Raw genomic sequence first — 11,011 nt, forward strand, 5'->3', positions numbered from 1 at the left:
AATGAAAGAGTCGGATCTGCACGGACCCGTTCTAACAGTGCTCTCCTCAAGGATGTGTTGTGCAGTCCCAGAATGAATTGTTCCTGGAGTATCCGGTCTTTGGAGCCCAAGCCACTGAGCCCATCCATCTCTTTCCTCTGCACTTCTGCCAACACTTCTTGCAGTGCTGTCGCATACTGGGAGATCCCTTCCTCTTCCCGCTGCAGTCTAGAGAAAAATTGGGGGCGAAGGTGTCCCACGCTAGTAGTCTTGCCGTAGATCTCTTCCAAGAATTTCACTAGCTCCTTCAGGGTACTACGGGTGAGTTCCGGCTGTAGACAGACATTTTTACGGGCCTCTCCCTCCAAGGCAGTCAACACAATGTCCACTTCAAGGTCTGTGCTAATGTTATAAATCGTCAGGGTGCTTTGCAGCCGGGACACCCAATCAGACAGGGACATATTATTGCCAAATTTTGGAAGCACACTAAATATGGTGCCCATAGGGAGTGTCCTTGGAGGGGTTCCACCAATGCCCACAGCATCCTCACTAACACTAGCACTCTTGCCGTTGCCACCTGCTGCCTGCATCTTGGTGACAGTAACCCTGCTCGCAGTGCCACTTGAAGCGATGGCCGGGGGATCACCACAATGCAGGGAGACTATGGTACACAAGATGAGGTGCAAGCAACAAAGGGTTAATTTATTTACAGGTAAGGAATGCAGTGTTTAGGAAAATGCAGAAACAGTGGTATGCTATGGATTGCTGGGCCATCAAACAGCACGAAGCACCAACTATAACAGCTCAGTGTATTTATCCAACTGGCAAGACAACACAGTAAAGTAATGTATGATGCTACACTAACTTTAACCTATCTGCCTTTTCTAACCAGGCCACATGGCTGCCTTGCTCTATCTATTGCAGCCTGTCGTAAACCCTAGCATGTGCACAGAAGAGGTTAACACTCACAGTAGTGTTGGTATCTCATTCCATTCCCGGGCCCCTGAAGCTTTGCAAGATGGTGCACACATCTTCCTGGAAGATCTGTGCAGCGTGGTCTTTTCCTTGTGTGCAAGTCCAGTGATGCTCCTAGAAACGGTGGATTTCCTCCTCTGGTGGATTCCTTTCTTGTCTTTTCTTTGTGGCTTCTCATGGCAACACGGAAAAGCCACCTTTTTATCCCCAGAATGGTTTGCAAAGTCACAGTCTCAGACTAAACCTTCTTCTCCTCACAGCTCTAGGCAGGCATATTTCCTTCCTGCAGAAATCTCGGGTCTCTCTTCACACACACAAAAGCAGCCCGTCCCCTCTCCAGTGCTGGCATACGAAACCAAACAGTCTTTACAGCAGGGAAGTGCCGAATGTCCCACAGCTCTAACAAAGGGTTTGCTGTCTCTTAAAGTGGCAGCTTGTCTCTACGGTTCATAGCAACGCAAGCCCCTTACAATACAGTTTAGCAAATTGGGCAACTGCAGGTTCTGAAAGTCTTACCAAGTGAACGCACAAAAATGAAAAAATGAGATAAAGCCTATAAAAATATAAATAGGAAAAGTGTAGAAGATATAAAAGCTTGAATCACACAATTAAAAATAAAAACATTTAAAAAAAGAAACATATTTGGTATTGCTGTATTTGTAAAAGTCCAGTCTATAAAATCTAAACTGTACCCATATGGTAGACGGTGAAAAGAGAAAAAAAATGTCAGAATTCTACTCAACACTCCTTTCTAAAAATATGCAAAAAAATGATTAAAACATTGCATGTGTCCCCAATAAATATCAGGAAAACTGTCTGCACAAAACACAAAAACAAGTCTTTACCAGTTTCAACAGACGGAACGATAAAAACATTGTAGGTAAAAAAAAGTCATTTTTTCTCTAAGAAACTTATCCTGCAAAAAACTAAGCCCTCATTCAGCTATATTGATGAAAAAATAAAAAAGAGTTATGACTCTTGTAAGAAGGTGAACGAAAAAACAAAAGAAGAAAATTGAAAATTAGCTGTAGTTTTAATCCTTTATTGACATATGATATACAGTTACTACATACACTGGCTTCCTAAGCCCACTATTTTCTCAGCAGAACATGGTTGTTATATTCAGCCATCATCTGAATATTACAATGGGTAAAACAGTGATGGCCAGTATGGTGGCTCAGTGGTAAGAATGTTGCTTTGCAGCGCTGAGGTCCTGGGTTCTAGGGTTGCGTGGGTTTCCTCTGGGTATTCTGGCTCTTTCCCACACTCCAAAAATATATTGATAAGGAATTTAGATTGTGAGCCACAATGGGGACTGTGATGATAATGTCTGTAAAGCGCTGTGGAATTATGATAGCGCTAAATAAGCAAAGCCTTATAAACAAATAATAATCATCTGCCTCTAACAGCAGTGCATGGAGGAGAGCTTCACGTGCAGCTATTAACTTGTTAAATGCCGCTGTCAATCTTTGGTGGTAGCATTTACAGGTCTCCAGGGTAGCACACCATTCCATGCGCTCATCACTGCCACCATGACTCAATGGGTTGCCAATGCCATGATGGCTGGAGGGCTGCTGAAGACCCCATGCCCATCATGATGTTCCGTCCCCACATGAGGTGAATGGAGGTGTAGTTGATTGGGGCTGAGAGAGATTCCTACCTTCCGTTCCTCAATGCAGGGCAGACAGGACCATCTTGCTGTTCAGCATCCGGAGAGATGATACACACCAGGGATTGTGAAGTCCAGGCTTGTTTATTTGGAAATCTGAACATACAGCGTATGATTGGTAGTGCAGTACTTCTCCAGAAATGCAGGTGTAAGGCTGTGTTCACACACAGCATTTTTTTAGCGGTTTTTACCGCGGTTTTCACTATAAAACCGCTATAAAACTGCTAAAAATAAGCTGCACAGTCATTTCTATGCATTTTGCACTTTTTGTGCACATTGATGCGTCTTTTACCGCGAAAAAAACGCATCGCGGTAAAAAACGCAGCATGCTCATTAATTTTGCGGATTTTTCCGCGGTTTTGGCTTCTCCCATGCGTTTAGAAACCGCAGTGGTAAAAAACGCATCAAAAACGCATCAAAACCGCGCAAAAAACGCGCAAAAAACGCCGCGGAAAAATAGGTGCGGTTTCTGGGAAGGGACTCAGGTTTTTGTGCAGAAATTTTCTGCAACGTGTGCACTTAGCCTAACAACCAAGGTGATACAGCAAATTTGTGAGCAAGGTGTGCAGCAAAGAGTGAAGCAAGGTGGTGCAGCAAGGTGGTCGAAAAACTGATGCCTTTCACAGCTCGGTACAAGCGCGTCTCTCCCACAGAAAATGAAACTAAGAATGGCTGCTAGCAGGAAGAGAAGGCTTGACTTGACCCGAAAGTGGAAGGCATGTGCTAGAATTAATTAGCTGCAGGCTGCTATACAGAAAAAGGACAGCAGGTGGCAGCAGAGCAAAGGCAGGACTATTATACACGGCATGGAAAATAACACAGTCTATGAAACCATATAAGCATAACTTTAGACGGAACAGCACACGACACTAATGTTAAACGCGAGCGTCTGGATGGTTTTCATAGGAGACAATGATTTTTGCTATACAGCAGTGTATAGACATGATTTTATTATACAGCAATGATCACTGGTTCAAGTAACCTAAGTTGACTAACAAACACAGGGAAAAGTGTAAAAAATTGTTTTTCAAAATATAAAAAAATAAATTAATGAAAAATAAAGAAATAGAAAATTACCCATGCAGTATGTGGTATTTTTTCATCTGTAAAAGTCAGATCTATCAAAATATAATATTAATTAATCCAAGCAGTAAATGGCTTAATGAGAAAAAAAATCTAAACACCAGAATTACGTTATTTTGGCAGCTACAACACTTGAAAACATGCAGTAAAAGGCTATCTTAGGCCGGTTTCACATTAGCGCATTTTCAGCGCGCGCACGGCCGGGGGTAGCTCTGCCCCCGATCCGGCTCTCTGCCCGGCGTGCCCGCCCCTTCCTTGTAGCGCCGCCTCCTAGCGGACAGCGGCGCCTGCGATCGGCGCACCCTATCTTTAGCATAGGGTGCGCCGATCGTGCGCAGGCCGTGCGCTAGTTGCGCTTTGACCTGCGCTGCGCACTTTTGACGGTGCGCCGTGCGCGCCAAAATCCGAAAAGTTTGATTTTGGCGCGCACGGCGCACCGTCAAAAGTGCGCAGCGCAGGTCAAAGCGCAACTAGCGCACGGCCTGCGCACGATCGGCGCACCCTATGCTAAAGATAGGGTGCGCCGATCGCAGGCGCCGCTGTCCGCTAGGAGGCGGCGCTACAAGGAAGGGGCGGGCACGCCGGGCAGAGAGCCGGATCGGGGGCGGAGCTACCCCCGGCCGTGCGCGCGCTGAAAATGCGCTAGTGTGAAACCGGCCTAAACATTGCATCTAACCCAAAATGGTATCAATAAAAACAGGCTCCGGGCACAAAATGCAAGCCCTAACATAACCTCAATGATCAAAAATTACAAAAGCTACAGGTCTCAGAAAATAGCAACACAGGCATTTTTTTTTACAATTTCCACTTAAATAGAAAAAGAAAACTATGCATGTTTGGTATCTCTGTAACTGAACTGAATTCCCTATTGTTCCCTCTCTACTCTATTTTCCTGCTTTTTTTATAGCTTAACCTGATACAAAGTGTCATCAGGGATGTCCATTAAGGGGCTGGATTAGTCTCTGCTCTATCAAGCATGCATTGGTTGACAATTTCCAATGCATGCTCAGTTTGAGCTGCTATATCCTAGTGCTAAATTACCTTGAATGCGCAGTGACAGTGCGCTCCCTTACCTAATCTAAGACCGGGGTCACACGAGCGTTGATTTTCTCATGTGAGAAAAACAGGCTGATCATGCTAATGACGCTCTGCTCAAGCTCTGATCAGTTTACTGTAGTCTGATTCTCTTGCGTGTGAGAATCGGCTCACATAACTTACCCAATGAGGTTGGCAATTTTTTCAATATCAGCTCCAGTTAGTCTAACCTACTAGATTAAGCACTGATGGTTATGCCTCATAAAAAGTCTCTCAGTTTGTTAGATTTCTCATTCTAATGTGGATTCACACCTCTGTCACTGGCCGGCTTCTCCCCTCACCGATCTAGTTGATGGATATGTCTCTCCCATAGTAAGAGATCTGTCAGTCACTTGCAGCGGTGCTGGGGAAACAAGACAGGGATGGAGCCAGACTAGTCTCACCTCTGACTATGGTCCCAAGCTAGATTTTAAAGGGAATATATCAGCAGGTTTTGGCTATTTAATCTGAGAGCAGCATAATGTAGGAGCAGAGAGCCTGATTCCAGGGATATTACACTTATTAGACTGTGTGCTGTAGTTTCAATACAATCACTAGGTCTCAGGTGCAGGCATGTCAGGCTAATCTGTGTAACCCCATTTTCACCATTGATTGGCACCTTGCTGTCAATGCACAATGTAAACAGGAAGCTGGGGGTTATACACAGCTCAGCATTCTGACCACTGCTACATCTACAACAGGGAAAGCAGGGTTTCTATCAGAACTGCACCGGTCAGTCTAGTAAGTGACACATCACCGGCTTCAGGGTCTCTGCCTCTACATCATGCAGTTCTCAGATTATGTAACAAAAACCTGCTGGCAGATTCACTTTAAAGTATATTTTCAGAGAAAAATATACCCGGCTGCAATTGTGCAGCTCCACTGTGATCCATGCTGCCAGAAGCTGGGGCAGCATGAGTCAAGTAACAGGTTCCTTTTAAATTGATTCACTAAAACTTGTTCATTTCATTGTATACAATACAGGCTGATATAGAGAACCTCTAATTGTAAAAGAGCAGGTGTCTCTAACAAAATGGCCATTCAGTCTATTTATTGCAATATATAGATGAGCTGAGCTCTTCTAGGGTTCATTGGTCCATTTCTAATTCAATACCCCAACTTCTCAATGAATCTTGAACACAGCGATATGTTTTGCTCATCTCTTGTTATAGTTATTGTAATAATCTGTATATGGTAGACCAATGTGACAGACCGATTTACTGAAAATATGCAGACACAAAAAGGAATTATATTGCCAAACAACTTACAAATACCATATCGGACAATTTGGTGGCTACAATGTATGATCAAACTAGATATATAAATATATATATGTAATCTTGTTTCATTCTTATAAATAATATATAAATGTGTTATATGGAAAAATAAACCTTATTTACAAGGAATGATATGTCCTTTTCACATGCGTTATTTCATTTGCTTATTTACCAAACCATGTCTTCATGGGTCTTCAGCAGGGGAATGATTTTTAAATTATTTTAATGGCCAAATCAATATCCATAATATATAACTGCCTGTATTATCATGCTCTGCATTGTTATATGCATTATTTAAATAAAAAGTAAAATATTCCACTGTATATACATAACTTCTCTGTATTGCATAGATTTAAACTGTTACACTACAGTAGACAAGTAACCTATGATTTTTACCTGGTAGGAATGGCCCAGGTGAATTATGCACTTTAAAGAAAACGGAGTTTGTTTGTAAGGTCAGCTCCTTTATCTAGCAACATCTAGTGGGTTAGGCACTTGCCTCCCAAAATGCATTTGAGCCCAAGTGAATGGAGTGACTTTGGTCACCGCTCAGTATACAGTGGCTTTAACCATGCCCTGGCACTTTGACAGCTGACTCAGGAGCATATCTGTGCACAGTGAGCTGTCATCAAAGTGCCAGGGCATGCTTATAGCTACTGTTCACAATGATATGAGTGATACCTGCTGCCACAACGAGCACTTCTCTATAACTGAAATTTGTCAGCTTCTAAGAGGAATAAAGTGCATGTTCTTCATGTGACCAAGCTTTAACCCCTTCACTACCAAGGGTGGTTTGCACGTTAACTCCAGGGCCAATTTTTACAATTCTGACCACTGTCCCTTTATGAGGTAATAACTCTGAAACGCTTCCATGGATCCCGATGATTCTGACACTGTTTTCTCGTGACATATTGTACTTCATGATAGTGGCAAAATTTCATTCAAATAACTTGCGTTTATTTGTGAAAAAAATGGAAATTTGGCAAAAAATTTTAAAATTTCGCAATATTCCAAATTTGAATTTTTATGCCCTTAAATCACAGAGATATGGCACACAAAAAACTTAATAAGTAACATTTCCCACATGTTTACTTTACATCAGCACAATTTTGGAACCAAAATTTTTTTTTGTTAGGAAGTTATAAGGGTTAAAAATTGACCAGCGATTTCTCATTTTTGCAACACCATTTTATTTTTACGAACCACATCACATTTGAAGCCACTTTGCTGGGTGTATATGATAGAAAATATCCAAAAGTGACACCATTCTAAAAACTGCACCCCTTAAGGTGCTCAAAACCACATACAAGAAGTTTATTAACCCTTTACGTGCGTCACAGGAATTTTTTGAATATTTAAAAAAAAAATTAACATTTAACTTTTTTTCACAAAAAAAATACTTCAGGTTCAATTTTTTTTATTTTACCAAGGGTAACAGGAGAAATTGGACTACAAAAGTTATTGTGCAATTTGTCTTGAGTATGCTGATACCCGATATGTGGGGGGAATCACTGTTTCGGCGCATGGCAGAGCTCAGAAGGGAAGGAGCGCCGGTTGACTTTTTCAATGCAAAAGTGGCTGGAATTCAGATCGGACGCCATGTCGCGTTTGGAGAGCCCCTGATGTGCCTAAACAGTGGAAACCCCCCACAAGTGACCCCACTTTGGAAACTAGACCCCCCAAGGAACTTATCTAGATATGTGGTGAGAACTTTGAACCCACAAGGGCTTCACAGAAGTTTATAACGTACAGCAGTACAATTGAAAAATCATATTTTTTCCACCAAAATTATCTTTTCACCACCAATTTTCATTTTACCAAGGGTAACAGGACCCTAAAAGTTATTGTGCAATTTGTCCTGAGTACGCTGATACCCCACATGTTGGGGTAAACCACTATTTGGGCGCAAGGCAGAGCTCGGAAGGGAAGCAGCGCAATTTGACGTTTTTGGCTGGAATTGAGATCGGACACCATGTCGCGATTGGAAAACCCCTGATGTACCAAAACAGTGGAAACCCCCCACAAATGACACCATTTTGGAAACTAGACCCCTCAAGGAACTTATCTAGATGTGTGGTGAGAACTTTGAACCCACAAGGGCTTCACAGAAGTTTATAACGTACAGCGGTACAATTAAAAAATCATATTTTTTCCACAAAAATGATCTTTTCACCCCCAATTTTCATTTTACCAAGGGTAACAGGACCCTAAAAGTTATTGTGCAATTTTTCCTGAGTACGCTGATACCCCACATGTGGGGGTAAACCACTATTTGGGCGCATGGCAGAGCTCGGAAGGGAAGCAGCGCCATTTGACGTTTTGGGCTGGAATTGAGATCGGACACCATGTTGCGTTTGGAAAGTCCCTGATGTACCAAAACAGTGGAAACCTCCCAAAATGACACCATTTTGGAAACTAGACCCCCCAAGGAACTTATCTAGATGTGTGGTGAGAACTTTGAACCCCCCAGTGCTTCACAGAAGTTTATAATGCCTGGGCGTGAAAATAAAAAAATCGTATTTTTTCCACAAACATGATCTTTAGTCACCAACTTTTTTATTTTCCCAATGGTACCAGGAGAAATTGGACCCCAAAAGTTGTTGTCCAATTTGTCCTGAGTACGCTGACACCCCATATGTGGGAGAAAACTACTGTATGGGCACATGTCGGGGCTCGGAAGGGAAGTAGTGACGTTTTGGAATGCAGACCTTGATGGAATGGTCTGCGGGTGTCATGTTGCTTTTGGAGAGCCCCTGATGTACCTAAACAGTGGAAACTCCCCACAAGTGACCCCATTTTGGAAACTAGACCCCCTAAGGAACTTATCTAGATGTGTAGTGAGCACTTTCAACCCCCAAGGGCTTCACAGAAGTTTATAATGCCCGGGCATGAAAATAAAAAAAATCGTGTTTTTTCCACAAACATGATCACTTAGTCCTCAATTTTTTTATTTTCCTAAGGGTACCAGGAGAAATTGGACTCCAAAAGTTGTTGTCCAATTTGTCCTGAGTACGCTGATACCTCATATGTGGGAGAAAACTACTGTATGGGCACACGTCGGGGCTCGGAAGGGAAGTAGTGACGTCTTGGAATGCAGACTTTCATGAAATGGTCTGAGGGTGTCATGTTGCTTTTGGAGAGCCCCTGATGAACCTAAACAGTGGAAACCCCCCACAAGTGACCCCATTTTGGAAACTAGATCCCCTAAGGAACTTATTTAGATGTGTGGTCAGCACTTTGAACCCCCAAGGGCTTCACAGAAGTTTATAATGCCCGGGCATGAAAATAAAAAAATCATATTTTTTCCACAAACATGATCAATTAGTCCCCAATTTTTTTATTTTCCCAAGGGTACCAGGAGAAACTGGACCCCAAAAGTTGTTGTCCAATTTGTCCTGAGTACACTGATACCCCATATGTGGGAGAAAACTACTGTATGGGCACACCTCGGGGCTCGGAAGGGAAGTAGTGACGTTTTGGAATGCAGACTTTGATGGAATGGTCTGCGGGTGTTGTGTGCGTTTGGAGAGCCCCTGATGTACCTAAACTATTGAAACTCCCCACAAGAGACCCCATTTTGGAAACTAGACCCCCCACGGAACTTATCTAGATGTGTGGTGAGCACTTTGAACCCCCAAGTGCTTCACAGAAGTTTATAACGCCCGGGCGTGAAAATAAAAAAATCATTTTTTTCCACAAAAATGATATTTTTGCCCCCAATTTTTTATTTTCCTTAGGGTAACAGGAGAAATTGGACCCCAAAAGTTGTTTTGCAATTTGTCCTGAGTAGGCTGATACCCCATATGTGGGGGGTAAAACACTGTTTGGGCGCATGGCAGAGTTTGGAAGGAGCACCATTTGACTTTTTCAATGCAGAATTGGCCGGAATTGAGATCAGACGCCATGTTGCATTTGGAGAGCACCTGATGTGCCTAAACAGTGGAATCCCCTAATTCTAACTCAATCCTTACCCCAACACACCCCTAACCCTAATCCTAGCCCTAATCCTAGCCCAAATCCTAACCCTAGCCCTAACCCTAGCCCTAACCCTAGCCCTAACCTTAGCCCTAACCCTAACCCTAGCCCTAACCCTAGCCCTTACCCTAACCCTAGCCCTAATGGGAAAATGGAAATAAATACATTTTCTTTTAATTTTATTATTTTTCCCTAACTAAGGGGGTGATAACGGGGGGTTTGATTTACTATTTACGGCGCTTTTTATGTTTGGCAGCTGTCACACGCTAAAAGACACTTTTTATTGTAAAAATAGTTTTTGCATCACCACATATTGAGAGCTATAATTTTTCCATATTTTGACCCACCGAGTCATGTGAGGTCTTATTTTTTGCAGGACGAGTTGACGTTTTTATTGGTACCATTTTTGGGCACGTGACTTTTTTGATCGCTTTTTATTTTGTTTTTTGGGACGCAGAATTTACAAAAACCAGCGTTTCATAAATTTCTTTTGGGTGGTGCGTTTACGCCGTTCTGGGTGCGGTAAAATTTATAAGGCGGTTTTATTCTTTGGGTCAGTACGGTTATAGCGATACCTCATTTAGGTCTTTTTTTATGTTTTGGCGCTTTTATGCTATGAAAACAATTTTATATAAAAAATAATTCTTTTTGCATCACTTTATTCTGCGAGCTATAACTTTTTTATTTTTTTGCTGATGATGCTGTGTGGCAGCTCGGTTTTTGCGGGACAAGATGTCATTTTCAGCGGTACTAAGGATATTTATATGCGTCTTTGTGATCGCGCGTTATTGCACTTTTTGTTCGGCGGTATGATAATAAATCATTATTTTTTGCTTCGTTTTTTATTTTTATTTTTTAAGGGGTTCGCTTAAGGGGTTAACTATTGGGACAGTTTTATAGGGCGGGTCGTTACGGACGCGGCGATACCAAATATGTGTACTTTTATTGTTTTTTTGTTTTTTTATTTCCAAAAAATGAA

This window comes from Dendrobates tinctorius, unplaced genomic scaffold, assembly GCF_039654945.1.
Source record: "Dendrobates tinctorius isolate UK_male_01 unplaced genomic scaffold, ASM3965494v1 ptg000102l, whole genome shotgun sequence".
In the NCBI taxonomy this organism is placed as follows: Eukaryota; Metazoa; Chordata; class Amphibia; order Anura; family Dendrobatidae; genus Dendrobates; species Dendrobates tinctorius.